This window comes from Bidens hawaiensis, unplaced genomic scaffold, assembly GCF_021521415.1.
Source record: "Bidens hawaiensis isolate Kalapana, Puna unplaced genomic scaffold, B.hawaiensis_p1.1 tig00031241_1, whole genome shotgun sequence".
Classification (NCBI taxonomy): domain Eukaryota; kingdom Viridiplantae; phylum Streptophyta; class Magnoliopsida; order Asterales; family Asteraceae; genus Bidens; species Bidens hawaiensis.
In genome coordinates this window covers 167,432-187,003 of record NW_027505210.1, presented here as the reverse complement: position 1 = coordinate 187,003, position 19,572 = coordinate 167,432, and the positions used below count along the sequence as shown (strand labels likewise).

The 19,572-nt window shown below is 40.2% G+C and overlaps 1 pseudogene across 1 annotated transcript in view; it reads left to right on the top strand.

Annotated features, from left to right (window-relative positions):
- LOC143611504 (amino acid transporter AVT6A-like) overlaps nucleotides 1-19,519 on the top strand; it is a 41,023-nt pseudogene extending 21,504 nt beyond the window's left edge. Inside the window, exons 3-4 of the transcript XR_013149783.1 lie at nucleotides 18,864-19,296; nucleotides 19,381-19,519. The product of XR_013149783.1 is annotated as an amino acid transporter AVT6A-like (transcript). The remainder of the gene's footprint in view (nucleotides 1-18,863; nucleotides 19,297-19,380) is intronic.
- Nucleotides 19,520-19,572: the final 53 nt, after the last annotated feature.

Here is a 19,572-nt window from a genome sequence, read left to right as displayed (position 1 = left end):
GTCAGTGATGGTGGTGGTTCAAGGTGGTGGTGGTGGTGGTTCAGGGGTATAATTGTAAAAAATATTTTTCTAAGAATTTGAAAATATGGACAGGAAAGGTAGGAAACAAAAAAAACAGTCTCTCAAGACGGTTTTTTGAAAAAAAAAAAGTTTTGAAAAAATATGAACTTTTGCTCCAAGATTACAAAAAAATTGGACTTTACCTTCATTATTTCCTCAAATCTCGTCTCCTACCTGACTTTCTTTCGAAATTTGGCTCGCTCCCTCTTTATTTAAGTCATATCGTTTCTACTTTTTCGGGAAAACCGGTCTTCGGGTATCTAGGCATGGTTTATGCCATGATCAGTATAGGTGTTCCTGGATCTCTTGTTTGGGCTCATCATATGTTTACTGTGGGCTTAGACGTTGATACCCGTGCCTACTTCACCGCAGCTACCATGATCATAGCTGTCCCCACTGGAATCAAAATCTTTAGTTGGATCGCTACCATGTGGGGGGGTTCGATACTGGGAAAAATCATAAATAAAATAAAAAATCATAAAGCAAAAAAAATGTTAACAATGGGAAAACTCTTGCATAAGGTTCTCGGTATAGTGTTTCTTGTTTTTTGGGGTGAGATAGGGTCAGAGGGCCTCACTCGGGTGTCTACGCATTATTTTATTCTTTCTTTCTTTTTATTACTAGCTTTCATTCTGATTTATCGAATAAGGAGAATCAGGGGAAAAAAGGATTATCTTATGTTCTTCTTTATTCTTTTTCTAATTTCGTTTTTGGGTGCTTGGCTGAAATCTTCTTTTCTTTATTTTGGCTCCTTTTTATTCTTTTTTGGTGGCTCTCCGGGCAACGGTGCCGAAAGAGGGCTTTCTCTTCCTTCCGCTTCTTCCGGCCCATTGGGCCCTGAAGATGATTCTTTCGCGGTCGATGTGTTGATGGAAAGCTGGCCAACATCAATGGAGAGCGGAGACAGCAGCGCGACGGTCAATCAGCCAGAATCTAGGCGCGTGCCGCCTGCGACTCATGTTGCTCCACGGGGGGACGAAGCTGGTCCATCGAATCAGCCAGAACCTAGGCGCGTGCCGCCTGCGGCTCATGTTGCTCCGCGGGGGGACGAAGCTGGCCCATCGAATCAGCCCCCACAAAAGCAAGGGGTCCCCTACCCATATCATCCGGAGGAGCTGATCGGGGGCGATTCCCGTCTCGTCCATCCAACGGCGACTTTTGGCTTCTAAAGTTGGGTAGCTAGACCATCTACCCTATGTTTCAAACTTGTTAAACCTGGTGGTCAAACCGATAGAACATTGTTTAAACCATACTTGTGAGAGTGACTGTCTTACGCTACAGTAGCTACTGCTGCTACTGTCTTACTGTGTACAGGAACTGTGTATGACTGTAGCTACCCGACCCCAAGGGAGGTACTTGTTACCGCTCCTCAGGTGGTTAGTGAAATGCTTCTCAGGTGAGGAGTATGAACGAGATAATACTGATTGAATCAGAATATTATTTTAATCGACTTAATTAGAAGCTCTAATAACTATGAAAAATTGATGGTATTTCAACCACGATAATCTTGGTTGGTACCAAACCCGATAGTGATTCTTTCGATTCGTATTAGAGTGATGGCCCCTGTTTCACTAATAGCTGGGAAGGGAATACGTTCTCCAATCGGCATGTGTTAACCATTTTCTATTCTTTGGATGAAATGTCGAGATTCAAGAGAAGATGGATCGGGTCTTCTATTAAGATGGACCTTGAAGCAATCATTGTCATTGTGGATTTGGGGGTTCTAAACCAGAGGAGAGGCAGAGGCAGCGAAAGAAGAGAAGCTTACTCTATTCCAGAAGCAGGAATAGCGGGACGGAGACAGCTACTTTGAGAATGAGAGGAGTCTTGCATTAGTAAAGGAAAGCACCTTTCTTAGTTATCAGTAAGGTTGTAGACTTCTTGTAGTTCTCTTTCCCCTATGTCGATTCTCTTATCTTTCCCAATGCGTCTTGACAGTCCAAATTCTAAATTCTTTTGAAGAAAAAAGAGCTATTTTGGGAACTCTCCCTCTCTCTCTAAAAGAGGCTATTTTTTGAATTTTCCCTTTTAGTTTTGTCCTCCTATAGTAAAGCTTTACAAATTCAGCCCCTGAATTATAGTAGTCTTCCATCACTTTCCCTATATTTAAGCCTAATATTAACCAATTCTCTAAACCTTAGTGAAGAAACACTAAGTGACCCCGGCAGATTAAGGATAATCTTAGGGTTAAGTAGATGTTTCCCATGAGGGTTAGGTCCGGCAAAGATGGTTATTCTTCTGATGACCTGCAAAACAGACACCGTGAGCTCGTCACTGAGAAGGGGGGGTACCTCCTTGTGACCACCCTCCGGCGTGAGAATCAGACTAGATTGCTCTGAATATAAGTGTATATTAAGAGAAATAGCTAGATAAGATAATATCAGATGATATGTGATAAGATGTGATATCCATACCGTTCCAAGGTGTTGGAGTATTTATAGCCGAAGGTAGGTTTCCAAGCAGGTACAGTCAGCTGTATAATATTCCTTTTCCACCAACTGTGGGCTACGTACGTGCCATGCTGGTTGGTGGGTAGGCAGCGGCTGATAGTGACATGGCCGGCTGTGTACTATTCTTTTTCCACCAACTACAGGCTATGTACGTGCTACGATGAGGGTTGGTGGGTAGGCAGCGGCTGATAGTGACATTTTGTACTAGAGCGTGCTCCTCCTCGTACTGTTGTCGGTGAGCTGTCACCCTGTGATTGGTTCATGGGCTTCTTTGGTCAGATCTTGTCTATTTTGTCCATACCTTGGCAGGTATAGTACAAAATATCTTCCAGAAGCGTACGGACTGGCTCATTTGGGCGGGAGTATTCCCGCCTTGCTCATTCCTTCTTCAGGTGACATTACTGAATTATTTAGTGCCTTGTGCGTGTAGCCTTACTATTAGTGCGGGTAGCCTTCCCTGATGGCTTGTATCCGCAGCTGCGGGAACAGGCGGGGTACTTTACCATTGGGAGGCTTTTCCTGCGGGAACAGCTGGCGTACTGCGCGTAAGGTCTTCATCTCTCTGAGCATGGTGGGTCCTGCGGATCCAGTTGGTCTTTGCGCAGACGTCCCTCTTCAAGGTGAGTCTTGCGGGTCCAACTGAGCTCTACTGGGACCTACCTCTTCAAGTCCCCCCAGCCCATTGTTCTTCTCATGAATTGTTAATAAGTGAGGTGAACTTTTGGACTTAAGCAAGGGGTTTTGAAAAGGGTTTTTAGTTTTAAGGTTTTCCGTGGGGATTCTTCCCGCGGTTTTCCTAATGTCACTCGCAGAAATTCCCGACTTTTCTGCTTGATCTTTGGGTATGATGCGGGTAGGTGTGTAACCTCCTCGCAAGTCAGAAGCGTTGAGTTTCACTTGTGTAGATTCTCCACGAGGTTTTGGTAGTTTTAGACATAGTGATCAATTATGTTAAACAACCAATTCCATCTTGGAGCTTCAAACAATCTAGTTCTCAACGTTCCCGCTATGCGGGGATGTTATTTCATTTTCCACAAGCATGGCCCAGAAGATCCTTCTTGGTTTCAATTCCCTGCAAGTGCTAAGTATGTGAAGGGTTTCGCCTTGACACTGTACCCGCACTCGTCTTATAGTTTCTTGATTTCCAAGGTATTCTTGGCTTCAATTCCCTGCAGGTGCTAAGTATGTGAAGGGTTTCGCCTTGACACTGTACCCGCACTTGTCTTACGGTTTCTTGGTTACCAAGGTAAGGGGGTATATTCCCTCTTATTTTTGAATCTTTGAATCTTTTTGAATCTTTTTGAAATTCGAAGAGTTGGTGAAAGGATAAGAACAGTCCAAACTGTTGAAGGGACGTTAGCGTCGTCCGACGGTTTCTTCTGACAGTTTCAGGACGTGCAGGAAGTTATGGCGACGTGACAGTATATGGTCATTCCAGACGCTTTTTCAGGCGCGTGGGCGCGAATTTTACGGCACGCGTCCTGTCGACAGCTGTTGCCAGCTTGCTTTCCACGTGTCATCGTCTCATTGCGCCTGCGCTTTCTCTCTCCTCCGCATTAAATTCATCGCATTCATTGCGATGAGTATATAAAGGGGGAGATTCACACCTTCACTTCACTCTTCTTCTTCTAAACGATTTCTGGCGAATACTCTAACTTTTCCGTCGAGCATTCTCCTGAAATCGTTCTCTTTCATACCTCCAAAATGTCTTCTACTCATGATCCTGAGGTTACTGCCGAAGAGTCTGACGTATACCCTGAGAACCCGATGTCCGCGTCTGACAAGGACGACAAGAGTACTGCTGGCGAGTGCCAGTGTGCTCTCTCTGTCGATCTATACAACTATATCGTCAAGAAGTTCATGCTCGATCCTTACGAGCCTGAGTTTCCGGAGCCTCACCAGACGGTGTATGATGCCCCCAAGGGTAAGATAGGGGTTTATACCTCATCCTTCATATATGGGAATCTCAGATTCCCATTAACGAAGTTCGTATACCGTGTTCTGGAGAAACACGGTGTACATTTGACGGAGGTGCACCCGATGGCGATCGCAAAGGTTCGCCACTTTGAATGGGTGTGCCACATTCTGGGCGTTGAGCCCCGCGTCGACCTCCTGATGACCTTCTATTCCTGGAGGTGCATCCAGGGCTGGTATACCTTGGTCACTCGGATCAAGGGTTTGAAGATCTGCGCTACCGAGCGCTGTCTTCGGTCTTGGAAGCGGGAGTTTTTCTATATCTCCGCTCGCGTCATCCCCATAGCGATGACGTTCAAGAACGGGAGAGCACTCCCCAACCTTCACGCCTCCAACTACCAGGAGACTGAATGGTTTACCAAGATCTCCCAGATCCAGACTCCGGTTTACCGCTTTGCGGAGTGTGGGATGGTGATGCTTGGGATGAGCCGGGTATGGAAGGATGCCGATTCTGGGACGCCGCAAGTACCTATCATCCTCGAATACGGTTTGAATTCTACTCCCTACGGTATGCTCCGTCTTTTTTGCTGATTTAGGGTTTTTCTTCTAACCGTTTCTCTTTTATTTTTAGAGGGAAACAACTTGCAATCGCTTCTGCAACCGCGGGAGACTGGTGGTCCTGCTCGACTGGGTACTCGTGATCTCGACGAGAACGAGTTGCCCATTTTGGAGCAAACGGCGGATAGGTTCGTGGAGGTCTACCCGCCGGGCCACGAGATTTTGAGCGCCACGAGGCCAGGTAAGGGATTCTTTAACCCTCGCCCTCTTCATGCTCAAACCTCAGCTGGAGTTTCCCTAATTTTATCATCTTCTGATGAGGGATACGCAGATGGGCCTTTCTTCGTGAGAAAGAAGAAAGCTGCCGGCGTGAAAGGCAAGGCGAAGGTCGCCTCCACCGCCGATCAGGGAAATCGGTCCGACTCGGAGACCGAAAGTGAGGAGGCGGCGGGGAACCCTGGTGGTGGTGAGACAATTGTCTCGGAGGTTGAGACAGCTGTCACCTCCGAGCAACCAAGTTCTACGACGGTGACTGGCGTGAAGAGGCCAGTTCCCTCGGGTTCGTCCCCGCCTGTCAGAACCTTCAAGCTCAAGAAACTCGTAAGTATAAATTATATTCAGCTTAACTGCATATCTCTCCGCCATCATACTTATATATCTTGTCTTCGTGTAGGCGTGGATGCAACCGCATTCCAAAGTGGTGCGGGAAAGAGCAGTTCTGGACCCACGACGGTAGGTTTGGTCAACCTACCCGAGGCGATGACCCAGGCAGCTGTGCCTGTTTGCAGTGTTGGTTCAGTTGCGCATCCCGTTGAGGCAACTGTTCCAATTGTGACGTCATCTCCGCCGGCTGTCAGTGCCATCTTCACTGCATCCTTCACTGAGCCGGCGGTGATTTTTTCTGCGGGCTCCTCCGCAGCGGTGGCCACGGTTGTGAGTTCACCTCCAGTGAGTTCACCTCCGATGGTCTCTACCGCGGCTGCTTCAACCGTGCCTCCGGCACCGGCGACTACCTCGTCCCCGGTTGGTTCATCAGGTATGTTCAGGGTTGGGGCTTCTAGCCAATCTCTGCCTCCTTCCCATCTCCCTGACCTCTTGGATGGATATCCCTTAGGTTCGGGTGATGGGTTTGGCGGCTACCGGCCTGTTGTCGACCCTACAGGTGCGTAGGGTTATTTTGGCCTATTATCTTTTTTTTTCTTTTTTATCATTTTTTCCTAACCGTTTTTTGTTTTTGCAGTTTCGGATTCCAATGAGGTGTATGTTCCACGGTGGAACATCCGCCGGGGAACAACCCTTCGAACGGAAGTGGACCGCGTCGAGTGGGCGCGTCACGCAGCCCCAAGCGGTGCGTTGGGGGAGGCCATGTCTAGCTACCAAGAGGGTAGGCTAACGAATGAGCTCCGAATCCTCCTTGCCCGGATGCAGCCGCGCGTCGAGTTGCTTTGTCGTGAAAACGACAAGTTAAAGACGGCGCGTAACCTGGAAGTGGCTTAGGCGCGAGCAATCCGGGAGGAGAATAAGAGGCTTGCCGCCATTACTGCAGAGAAGGAGAAAGCCTTCAAGGACCTTGAGGTCGAGGTCCAGGCCAGGCATGAGGCCCGTTCCAAGGCTACCCAAGCTGTTAACGAACAGCTTAGGTTGGCTAAGGAAACTGCGCGGAACGCGACCGAGAGGTCCACCAAAGCTGAAGCCATTGCTGAGCCTCTGCGCGCTGAGAGTGAGGAGCTTAAAGCCAAACTAGAGAGGCTTCAGCAGGCTCATGATGCTTTGGCTTTAGAAGATGCCAAAAAACTCCAAGAACTCCTGGACCAGAAGGGTATGCTTGACCGCACTGAGCGTAAGCTGAAGGGCGTTGAAGAGGCTGCTGCTAAGGAAGTGTTGCTTGCCAACCTTAACAAAAATGAAGCCGAACGCGCCCGTGACCAAGCTCAAGCTGCCCTCCAGGAAGCTCTGATCACCAAGGAATGGCTTCTACGAGAAGCGTTGTCGCAGGTATGCGTAGCTTCATAATATCTTTACGCTTTTCTTTATACTTAGAAAAGTTTTTGATACATATATTTTTTTTTGTAGGTTGTGCATCGGATCTTCACGAACACATCTTATGACGATGCCATGAGCGCAACCCTCAACGCTTCCCATGATGATGGGGAAAAGGCTGGTTTCCTGCTTGGTCTGGGGTTTGTTGAGAAGGGCATCCCGCCTTCCAACTTCCCTCTTTATGACGTGGACACTGAAGCTGCTTACGACCAAGCAGTGAACCAGTATGCTGCCTTCCCGCATCCGGTGGTGGAGAAGGTGAACGAAATTGCTGCTGCTAATGATGGGTTAACTATTCTCAAGGCTTTCCTTGAACCGCCACAGCCAACTGATGGTGCGGGTTCAAGTGGGTTTGGAGGGAGTGGTCCTGAAGTTTGAACCTTGAGATCCCTTCCCACCGTTAGGATAGATTTACATTTCTGTAGGCGGGTAGATACCTGGACGTTCTTGTAATGTTTGAATTTTTTATGAAATATAAATGTTTGTGCGGGTAGGACCGTCACTTTCACTTAATGACTTACTTTATAAACGTTATATGACTTGCTCATGCATATTATAGTTTAATTTGGCACTTGTTTTGCCTTATAAACAATATATGATTTGCTCATGCATACTTTAGTTTAACTTAGCAATTTTCCAAGTGTTTTGAATAAGTTAACCTTTCGACGCGTGGTTGTCAATAGGTTAGTGTTCAGTTTCCTCTATCATGATTGTGCGGGTAGGACCGTCACTTTCACTTAGGATGACCAAACTTCACCTATAACTGACCTGCGTGAAGGTTTTCCTCATCTTTTTAGAAATTTTCTAAGTGTTTTGAATAAGTTAACCTTTCGACGCGTGGTTGTCAATAGGTTAATGTTCAGTTTCCTCTATCATGATTGAGCGGGTAGGACTGTCACTTTCATTTAGTGGGATGATCAAACTTCACCCATAACTGACCTGCGTGAAGGTTTTCCTCATCTTTTCCTTAGAAATTTTTACCGTTTTTTGTGTTTATGCGGGTTTTGCCGCCTTCCACACGCAACGACTTACTTTCCCACTTATTTATGCGGTGAATACCGGCATATCAGTGTGGTCAGATCATAAGTAAATGTAAGACTATCAGCGTCAATGTGATAAGGAGAATCATTTCCATTAGAAGTGGCTCTAGGCCTTTTCTTTACAAGTTTGGAATTGATCTACATGCAGCCTGTGTAATTGAGCTCCCTTCCATGTTCTTGGGATAGGGGTGCCATCGAGCCTTTCGAGCCGATATGCGCCTGGTTCGGAATCTCGTTGTTTACGCAGTATGTAGTCTCCAACATTGAAGCTGCAGTTTCATTCGTGTTTTCCCCAACTGGGGTTCTACACGCATTAGCCTGCTTAGCGTCCATTATGCCACGAGGTGTGTGAGTTTCCCATCTCTGACAAATGTCTCGACGATGTCTTTCAAGGATATGCATTCCTCAGTGGTGTGACCTTTTGTCCCGTGGAAGTCACAAGACTTGCTCTGACCAGCGTTGTGACGCTGTCGGATTATTGGAGCCTTTGGCCATGGGAGCCTCTCAGTGGCAAGTATTTCGGTGACGCTTTTGGTGAGTGGCGTCCATCTGGGATTCCGGTTCGACTGCATGTTGTCCTTTCCGCCTAAGAGAGGGCGAGAGCTGGATGAGGTGTCAAAGTTTACCCTTGACTGCCAAATACCAAGCTTCCTCTTTTTGTTTTGTCGGGCGGTAAGGACGTTGTTTTCTCTTGTTTTTTGAGTGTAGAGGTTTGTGCTCTGGGGAAGATCTCTACCCAGTTGCTTTTCCGTTTCCGCGAAGCGTTTAGCTGCTGTCATGATGGCATCCCACGTGGATGGCATGCCATCTTTACCCGTCAAGGTGCGGATGAGCTCTGGGTCTTCCGCGCCCTGGATGAAAGCAGCGCGAACAAGATTTTCGCTAATAGTGCCCAGACTTAGCTTCTTTGAATTGAAGCGCGTGATGAAGTCTAGTAAAGACTCATCTTCCTCTCGGATGCAGTTGAGGATCGTCCATTGCTCTTCGGTATACTTTCTTTGTTGACTGAAGTGTTGGCTGAACTTCTGCTGGAAGTCTGCCCAATCGTAGATGTGGTGGACCGGTAGACGGTCAAACCACGCTCTGGCTGCCCCAACAAGCGTCATTTGGAACATGTAACACCACGTGGGTTCCGTCTAATTGCTGACGGTTGCCCCCGCTATGAATCTGTTCAAATGATCGTCTGGGTCAGATATACCATCATATGTGCCTATGTTGGACATTTGTTTGGCACTTTTCGGGGCAATTGCTTCCGCAATGTCCCTTGCAAATTTGGACGTTCCCGCATTTGCAACAGTTGGTCTGAAGGTTTTAGAGAAGTCACGTGGGTTTCCACCCGCGTTTTTTGGTTTAAAGGTTTCTCCAAAATTTCTTCTGTGGAAATCTGCTTGTTTACGCTTCCCTTTCGCCCTATGGCGCGGGTTTGCGTCACTGTCAGATTCTTCCCAATCTTCATCATACTCGCACTCATTACTCATGTTGAGCTGTTGTCGAGTGTTTCCGAACTCGTCATTAGCCTGTTGGAGTGAACGTAAGCGTTCATCCAACTCAGCTTGGAATTCCTTCTGACGTGCTTCCGCCCACGCTTTAACTTGATCAAGTGTTTGGCGGGGGAACCTCGTCTGTTGTATCTCCAACTGGGTATCGGTGAATCCCAGTGAAGGATTGTTTACTGCACTTGCCTCGGCTTGGGTAACCGGGGTAGTGTTCGTAAAAATTGTGTACTCGCCGGTGTTCCCCCCAGTAGCTGGGGTTGTGGTTACCGGGGTTTCTTGGTCACTCGCTGGCCTTGGCACCGGAGTAACCTTAACCATCTTTCCAGAGGTTTTGAAAAAACTGAGAAAATTAGTTCTAGCTTTTATGCACGGATGGCGCCAATGAAGAAACACTAAGTGACCCCGGCAGATTAAGGATAATCTTAGGGTTAAGTAGATGTTTCCCACGAGGGTTAGGTCCGGCAAAGATGGTTATTCTTCTGATGACCTGCAAAACAGACACCGTGAGCTTGTCACTGAGAAGGGGGGGTACCTCCTTGTGACCACCCTCCGGCGTGAGAATCAGACTAGATTGCTCTGAATATAAGTGTATATTAAGAAAAATAGCTAGATAAGATAATATCATATGATATGTGATAAGATGTGATATCCATACCGTTCCAAGGTGTTGGAGTATTTATAGCCGAAGGTAGGTTTCCAAGCAGGTACAGCCAGCTGTATAATATTCCTTTTCCACCAACTGTGGGCTACGTACGTGCCATGCTGGTTGGTGGGTAAGCAGCGGCTGATAGTGACATGGCCGGCTGTGTACTATTCCTTTTCCACCAACTACAGGCTATGTACGTGCCACGATGAGGGTTGGTGGGTAGGCAGCGGCTGATAGTGACATTTTGTACTAGAGCGTGCTCCTCCTCGTACTGTTGTCGGTGAGCTGTCACCCTGTGATTGGTTCATGGGCTGCTTTGGTCAGATCTTGTCTATTTTGTCCATACCTTGGCAGGTATAGTACAAAAGATCTTCCAGAAGCGTACGGACTGGCTCATTTGGGCGGGAGTATTCCCGCCTTGCTCATTCCTTCTTCAGGTGACATTACTGAATTATTTAGTGCCTTGTGCGTGTAGCCTTACTATTAGTGCGGGTAGCCTTCCCTGATGGCTTGTATCCGCAGCTGCGGGAACAGGCGGGGTACTTTACCATTGGGAGGCTTTTCCTGCGGAAACAGCCGGCGTACTGCGCGTAAGGTCTTCATCTCTCTGAGCATGGTGGGTCCTGCGGATCCAGTTGGTCTTTGCGCAGACGTCCCTCTTCAAGGTGAGTCTTGCGGGTCCAACTGAGCTCTGCTGGGACCTCCCTCTTCACTTAGTTATCTTTGCTACCAAATATCATGTTACACACTTACACCACACAAACCCTTTTAAAAGAAAAAAACGATACTTTTAATTATCTTCACCTTTTAAACTTATCTTTCTTTCTTAAAGAAAACACACCAAAAAATAAAAGAATACATATATATTGGTATTCTTCTAATATTTTTTATCTATCGTTTCAAATTTATGCTCTCTCACATAAATAAAACAAACAAAATTCTTTCTGAATATCTGTTATTATTTTGTAACCTTGAACGAAGACCAGCGGAAGACATAAACTCAAATCGATAACATGAACTTTTAGTCAAGATTGTTGGCATTGTGCCAAAGTATGTTGATGTTTGACAAATAAGGTACGTGTTGGGATAGCAATGCTTTAACTTCAATAAATCTCTTGTTTTTATAATAATCAAAATTAAGTAACTTGTAATGTTGTTTGTTAAGAACGATTATATACTGCATGCATGTCCCTACAATTATCTTATTGGTAATCAAACATAAAAAGATTCATGTAGGTCTACGTAGAAGCAAGCATCAAAAATTAAATCAACTGGCTTTGAGGATCGAAAGTTTAATTTTGCAACATTAAAAACAAAAATGATCAAAGTGCCTTGGCAAAGGTTTATAAAATGATTTATAAATCATATGGATTTCAAAATGCTAAAGCCTAGATACAAAAGGAATGGACCAACTCAACTTTCCAAAATACGAACGTAAATCTTACCAAAATGGTGAAAACGAAATGGCCATGGAAAAGGGTCAAATATGTTTGCCAAAGTGGACAAAATAATACACAAAATCCAACTTGTGGTTGATGGACCAACCATGGCGTCGATTGTGGGATCACCAGAAGTTGGCACGTTTGTTTTGTTGTCTAGAAATTGAGGCTTTTGTGAACCATTTTCGTCACCGCTTTTTTTGCTCTAAACACTCCCAAATGCATATCTAATATACATCTCTCTAATCAGTTCCTTCATATTTAAACAATAAATAAAGAAGAGATATCGAGATCAAGATCAATATCAAAAGAAAAATACAAGAGTTATGCTACAACTAAATCAATTTATACATACTTGTATTGTTGTGAAGTCATCACTATCATTGTATTAGTGATTAGTTTGTGAGTGGTTCACCATACTTGTTTGGTGACTCGTGAGAAAGGTAATTACTGCCTCTTGAGATTAGTGAGAAGAAAAAGGTGATCACTACCTTGGACCAATGAAAAGTTTTTACGAGGTGATCATTATCTTTGAACTATGAGTGCTTGGTGTATCAGTAATCACCTCTCTTCAAGAGAAACGTTAATTAAGCAACTCCAGATTAAAGAATCGTGAAGAAGACGTAGAGTGAATTAGTTAAAATCCACTTGAATCTCTATAACCAGTTTTGTCACCAAACACCAAATATGGTTAAAAGTACGTATTAAAATGCTTTGAAACAAATACTACGTTTTGTACAAATGTTGCTTGATAAATAAAATAAGACAAACCATAGGTGTTTGTGGAGTGACTCTGACCTATTCCGGAGTGGGTTCTTTAATTTTTATTATTTTTTTCTTTACAATGGCTAATTAATTTTGTGTGTGTGAGCATATATAATTATTTTAAAGGCCAATTGCTAATTTATTTAAGGAAAAAAAATTAGAACAACCAAAAGTGTAATCTGAAATTAGTTTATATAATGATTAAACTCAAGGGCGGATATATATGGAAAGTGGGTGGTTCTGGATTTCGAAATAATGGTGTATTTTTATATAGAAAATATTATAGGAACCACCTTATAATAGGAAGGAACCACCCTAATATCAACTATAAGCGCTAATCTAGTGGTAAATACTTGGCTTGTAATTGTGAGGTCGCGAGTTTGATCCGGTTTTGAAGCTTTTTTTGAACTTTTTTTTAATTAAAGCATTATGTGTTATCAATTTAGGGTTTTAAGTTTTAAAACCCATCACAATTCAGTCGCTGCCTCTCTTTCTCTCAAGACTCACGCACACACAGACCACACCATCTGCGTCTACTACTCTGCCATCGCCGACCTTCTCTGACCAACACCCACCGCCGCTGGCCGCCTGGCCCTCTCTTTTTCCGGCCAGCCACACGTCCACACTCCACACAACTCCTTCCTTCAGCCTTCTACTCTTCCTCAAAGCTTGAATCCTCCCACTTTGAAGGTATGTTCACATTCATTTGTTAAATGCTAATTACTTGTTCTTGTTAATTGTTTTTTATGTTGTTAGTTGTTAAGTTATTTGTTAAATTTAGTTTTAATTTGTTAGCTTGTTAGTGTCTTAGTTTTTATGAACCATCGAACCTTAGATCATCTTCAAGTAGTAAACCGTCAAAAATAAATTTGGATGATCTTTCATGGGATCCTTCCGAATGGCAACCAATTTCATCTTATCACCTAAGTCAAAAAGATGAAATTAGACAGGCATATCTACTTAGAGGTCTTTTATTATTTTATCGTATTTTTATTGTGTAATGAACTTTGCCATCGAACAGACCCGAACCTCAAACCGACCTGAAACTTTTTTATGCCCGACTCTATAAAATTAAAGCATCTGTAAGTAGTGCACCATCCGAAATAAATTTCTGGATTCGCCACTGATTAAAACTTTGTAGTTTGGATTTATGTAATTCTTGTTGTTTGTAAATTTTGGTTTATGTAATGATAATTTTGTAACTTTTTAAAATTAATGTAGTGATTGATTTTTTTTTCTTTAAAATTTTCAAATTTCTCCTATTTTTACAGCATTTAAATATATTATAATATGTGTTATTATTAATAATAATACGAAATTAAAAAAGTAGTTTAGTTTAAAAAACAATTTGATCAGTTATAAAAAAACAAATCTAATGTAACATCCGGCCCCTCGCACCATCAATATTGTCCGCTTTACCCATGAAGAGCTCACGGATTTGTTTTTGGTTGCCCAGGTGGAGACTTCCCAGGAGGTCACCCATTCTGCTACTACTCCTACCTGAGCATGCTTAACTGTGGAGCTCTCCTCTCGTCAACTACCATTAAGTCCAAAATGCGTTGGTGATTTATGAGGTGGGGCATTTACTTATGAATCAAGGATCTCTTCTGTCTACGGTCGATGTGGGATTTTCCTAGGGTGTTACATCTAAACACCACTGGTAATGTATAAATCTAAGGATCTTTAAGAATATTTATATGGTTAAGGAGAAACATGAGTATTTTTTGATAGATGAGTGAAAATTTGATCTATGATTTAATTAAGCACATATATGGTCTAAGTAAGAGTATCAAAAAAATAAAAAAATAAAATATAAAATAATAGTAAAAAAAGGGTGATCAACTAAGTGGAATATTAGATACAAGCCATCCTAATCAAAGGACTAAATTTGTAATTTATTTCAGTTTTTATTCACATGTTGCAATATAATATTTTGATTTTATTTTAATAATCTAAATATTTATTTTTAAATCTCACATTCTAAATTAAATTTTGGGCTTTCACACTTCATGTTTGGCATGACAATAAAATAATTTGTTTAGTACTTTAATACAGTTTTCAGATCTATAATATATATAAACAAAAACCCAAAAATCCTATGTGTCGTAATGTAGTCGCTCACCCCTTTCATGAAAGTTACCAGATTTCTTGATTTTTAAATGGAGGCTTCTTATTGATTTAACCCAAATTTATGGGTATGGGTTTTACCAAAACCAGATAGCTCTTAAACGGGTTATAACATCTCAGTAAATTAAAAATTAATCTTACCACTTATTGATATACTAAAATTTAATATCCAATTTAAAAAAAAAAGTTATTATTTATAATTAATAAACAATTTTATAGTAAAAAACATAAGCTGGTCACGGGTCACCAAATCCAGATAGCTTTTAAACGAGTTATAAAATATCATTTATTTATGAAACTCTTTCATCATCAAGCCCTAAGTATATTATTAACTTTATTACAATAAATAAAATTAAAATTCAAAAAATAAATATTAAAAAACGAAAAATGTAAAACAACCATTCTCTCGCCATCAGATTGCTTTATTTGTAAATGATGGTTTTTCACGTATTTGACCTGAATTCACGGGTAAAGGTCTCACCAAACCCAGATAGCTCTTAAATGGGTTATAACATCTCATTATATTAAAAATTAACCTCATAAAATATTTGATATGAAAATCCTATAAAATTGAGATATACTAAAAATTAATATCCTATTTTATTTAAAAAAAGATATTATTTATGATTAAGAAACAATTTTATAATAAAGAAAATAAACATGTAATGGGTATCACCAAACCTAGATAGCTTTTAAACCGGATTATAACATATTATTTATTTGTGAAACAATTTTATAATCAAACCTCAAGTATATTAATTATTAACTTTCTTACAATAAATAAAATTAAAATCCAAATATACATATATAAATATTAAAAGGGAATAATATAAAACAACCCCCGTAATACGGGGGATAAAATCTAGTTATTGTATATAACATACCCATGTCTCATTAGTTTGGAATTATAATCTCATCAAGCTAAAATTAACTCTCATTTTTAGCATGGTTATCACTTCACAGTTCATACAGACATGATCTCGGTAAAACCTCAAAATACTTTTAGAAAAAAGTTTTAATGAATCGAACACACGTCACATGAAACATCAAATCTCTTCTCTATCACTCCACCGCAAACTCATCTAAACGGCTTAATGAAAGTTTGCCTTTTCAATCTACCTATACTAATAAACAAAAATAATAATGATGTTGTGTCATAACCACATTCATTCTAACATTAATTCCCTCATATTTTTTAATCTTCACCCTCGTTGATCTATCATATCCATGAGTCATGTGTTTAATTGGTATGACCCATTAGTTATAACTCATGAAAAAAAAGGTATTTAATGTAATTTAAATTACAATAACTTTTACTACCAACTACATCTAATTTTACTATTAGATATAGAAATTTTGACCATGATTTTTTTAAAAAAACATATAAACTACTGAATATCTATAATAAGTTTAAAATCAAACAGTGAATTATTAAATTAGTTAAATAATAATCTACGAACCATTATCGTATAATATTTAGTGACTTATGTAATAGTATTTAATTATATGTGTACTTTAAATTTCGTTGTATAAGTACAATAGGTATTTACATATATCCCCTCACTAAGTTCTCTTATTACATATTTACCCAACTCTTAAAAATCAATTACATATTTCCCCTTCCTAAACCACATATATCGCATATTTCCCCATTTCATTAAAATTAACTAAAAAAGTAACTATTTTACCCTTAATGAACTAGTTAAAGACTTACTTATATGTATCCCCTTTCTAACAAAAATAATTACATATATCCCCAATTTAACCCTAAGTGAGTCCGTGCTAAGACAAACATATCGAAGCTATTAAAAGGCTTAAGGAGGAGATATATGTAAAAGTTTCTTTTATTATTATTATTATTATTATTGTTGTTGTTGTTGCTGTTGTTGTTGTTAGTACTTTGATGTGGCTAATGTTACAAAAGTGAAATGAATATTATTTAATATAAAAATAGTAGTCTGGGTTGTTTGTTCAGACTTACTCAAATGGACATATGTATAGATTTAATAACTTAAATTTATGGATATTATTTCCGAAACATCACTCGACGCACTGAAATCTTAAATGATACAAGTTGAAATTCATATAAAATGTTTGTAGACTTTTATAAAACTTTAATCCCTTTATTAGAGCATTCTCATCCCACCCCTATCTCCAAACTAAAAGTTACACTAAAACTCACTTTATTTTCTCTCTCTATTTCAATTAAATAATACTTTTTATACCTTTTATCATTATCTTTTCTCTTTCATTCACTCACAACCACTTTCAAAATATATTAAAAAATTATAGAAGATGAATAGTAACTTTTCAAATATACAGAAAAATCACTACTTTTTCCAAAATATAAAAACTCTTCACTCACTCATAACTCCATAAATCACTCTCTAAATTATAAAAAACACCCCTCATATTTATGGTTGGATGAGAATGCTCTTAATATTATTATTATTAACACATTATTGGGGTCAATTTTTTAATCGTTAGCAAATATAAAAAATATTTTTTACATAGTTAATAAGCTAAATATTTCTAACATGGGTGGCATATGAACAAATTTTTGTCACATAATAAGGGTAAAAGGGTAATTGCATGCTAAAAGAGGAAATATGTAATTAAGATTTTAACATTAGGAAGATATATAATTAAGAGGCATAATGAGAGGATATATGTAAAAATCCCTAAATGCAATATATATATAATCTTACAATTTGTAAAACACTATTTAACTTACATTCATATTGATCATAAAACTCTTTACTATGCTTAGGTACCAATAATTGATTTTATGCTATCTTAAAACATTATTTCAATCTTTAGAAAATACAAAATTTAAATATGTAATATTTGAAGTGTGTGTGATAATATTAAAATTAATCTATAAATTCAAAAGAAAATCCATAAACTGCGTATGATTAAATACATAAACTTTAGTCATTTGACAAATCCCGTGTAATACACGGGCTCAAAAGCTAGTACATAATATAAAATAGAGAAAATTACTGTTTGAGTCCTTGTGATTTTAAAGCGGAGGCACAATGAGTCTTTGAAAAAAATTTGAACTGGTTGAGTCCCTGTGGTTTCAGAAACGAACCATTTGAGTCCTTGTCATTACTTAACTTTCAGGATAAAACTTTCATTTTACTGAAACCACATGGACTCAAATTGTTCGTTTCTGAAACCACAGGGACTCAACCAGTTCAAAAAATTTTTCGAGGATTCATTATGCCTCCGCCTTAAAACCATATGAACGCAAACAATAATTTTCTCTAAAAAAATATAAAAAATCTCAAACGCCCAAATTAAATTATTAAGTAATTAATGTCTTAAAATATACATAAATCTCAAACACTCAAAATCTCAAAAGACATTACACATCTTCTCAAGCAAATATTCTTCTCTCCAAAATTAAGAAACACATTAATTGCGGTAGTATCAGTACACGTCGGCTGAGGCTGTGTCATCATTTGATTGCGGGTCACATGAAATTGGGTATTTTTGGAATCTTCGTCGTCATCATCCTCACTCACGACAAAACCCGTCGATTACGACCCGATCCACCAAATTCATGATTGCCTTGCCACACTGTACCTGTACTGTACTGTAATTCCAACCCTATTTCACTTTCACTTCAGTAAAAACTTGCGTGTAATAACACTGCACCTTCTTCGTCTTTATATAAACCAACCCCACTTGATATTTCAACTGAAAGAATTATTCTACGCCTCCCAATTTCTTCAATAGACTCCATATTTGATTCAATCCGATTTCTGGGTTTCACACCCAATTCAAATTGTTGACTCTTCGTTATTCAATTCTATCTTTCCACGTATGATTTTGACTTCAATTGGTACGGTTTTGACTTCAATTTTTACGGTTTTGAATTGGGGGTTTTGTAATTCAGCTTATTCCTTCATAAATCTTGTTAATTTGGCTTCAATTTTTGCTTTTTAACTTCAATTGTTACGATTGTGAATTGGGGTTTTTGTAATTCAAGTTCTTCCGCCATTAATTGATCATAAAGCTTGTTAATTTGTTTCCAATTCTAGGGTTTTGATTCAATTTTAGCTTTTTCACTTCAATTGTTACGATTTTGAATTGGGTTTTTTGTAATTCAAGTACTTCCGCCATTAATTGATCATAAAGCTTCTTAATTTGTTTCCAATTCTAGGGTTTTGATTCAATTTTAGCCTTTTCACTTCAATTGTTACGATTTTGAATTGGGTATTTTGTAATTCAAGTAATTCGGCCGTTAATTAATCATAAAGCTTGTTGATTTATAAGGTTTTGAGTGAAAATGACGATTGGGAACGGTAAATCCGTTAAAGAAAAGAGATCAAGCGGTTGTGAGAACATCACTTATCCTCTGTTCATCTGTTTATGTAATGACAAGCCTTTTCGGGTTTTTGTTATTCGGTGACGGGACGCTAGACGATGTACTTGCAAACTTTGACAGAAACCTTGGAGTCCCATACAGCTCGTTACTAAACGATGCTGTTCGTGTTAGTTACGCACTCCATTGATGCTCGTGTTTCCCATCGTGTTCTTCCCGTTAAGACTCAATTTGGACGGGCTGCTTTTCCCTTACAAAGGCCCGTTAGTGTCAGATAATTTGCGGTTTGCATCCATTACAATCGGGCTCATCAGCGTCATCTTTTTGGGTGCTAATTTCATTCCGAGCATCTGGGATGCTTTTCAGTTTACCGGAGCGACTGCTGCGGTTTGTATCGGGTTTATTTTTCCATCTGCCATCACTCTTGGGTAAGTTGCATTATTTTTTTTTAGATTTTATTTCTTCAAGAACATAATATTGATATGATGATATTGTTGGTTTATAAAAATTAGGGATCGATATGGGATAGCGAGTAAGAAGGATAAGATCTTGTGTGTTTTCATGATTGTTCTCGCGGTTTTCTCGAACGTGGTGGCGGTTTATAGTGACACATTGGCTTTATTTAAGAGGAATGGGCCGACTACCGAGTGATGGGAGCCGGGTGGGTTTCTTTGGAGCTCTGGTGGAGGATGAGATGAGACGCA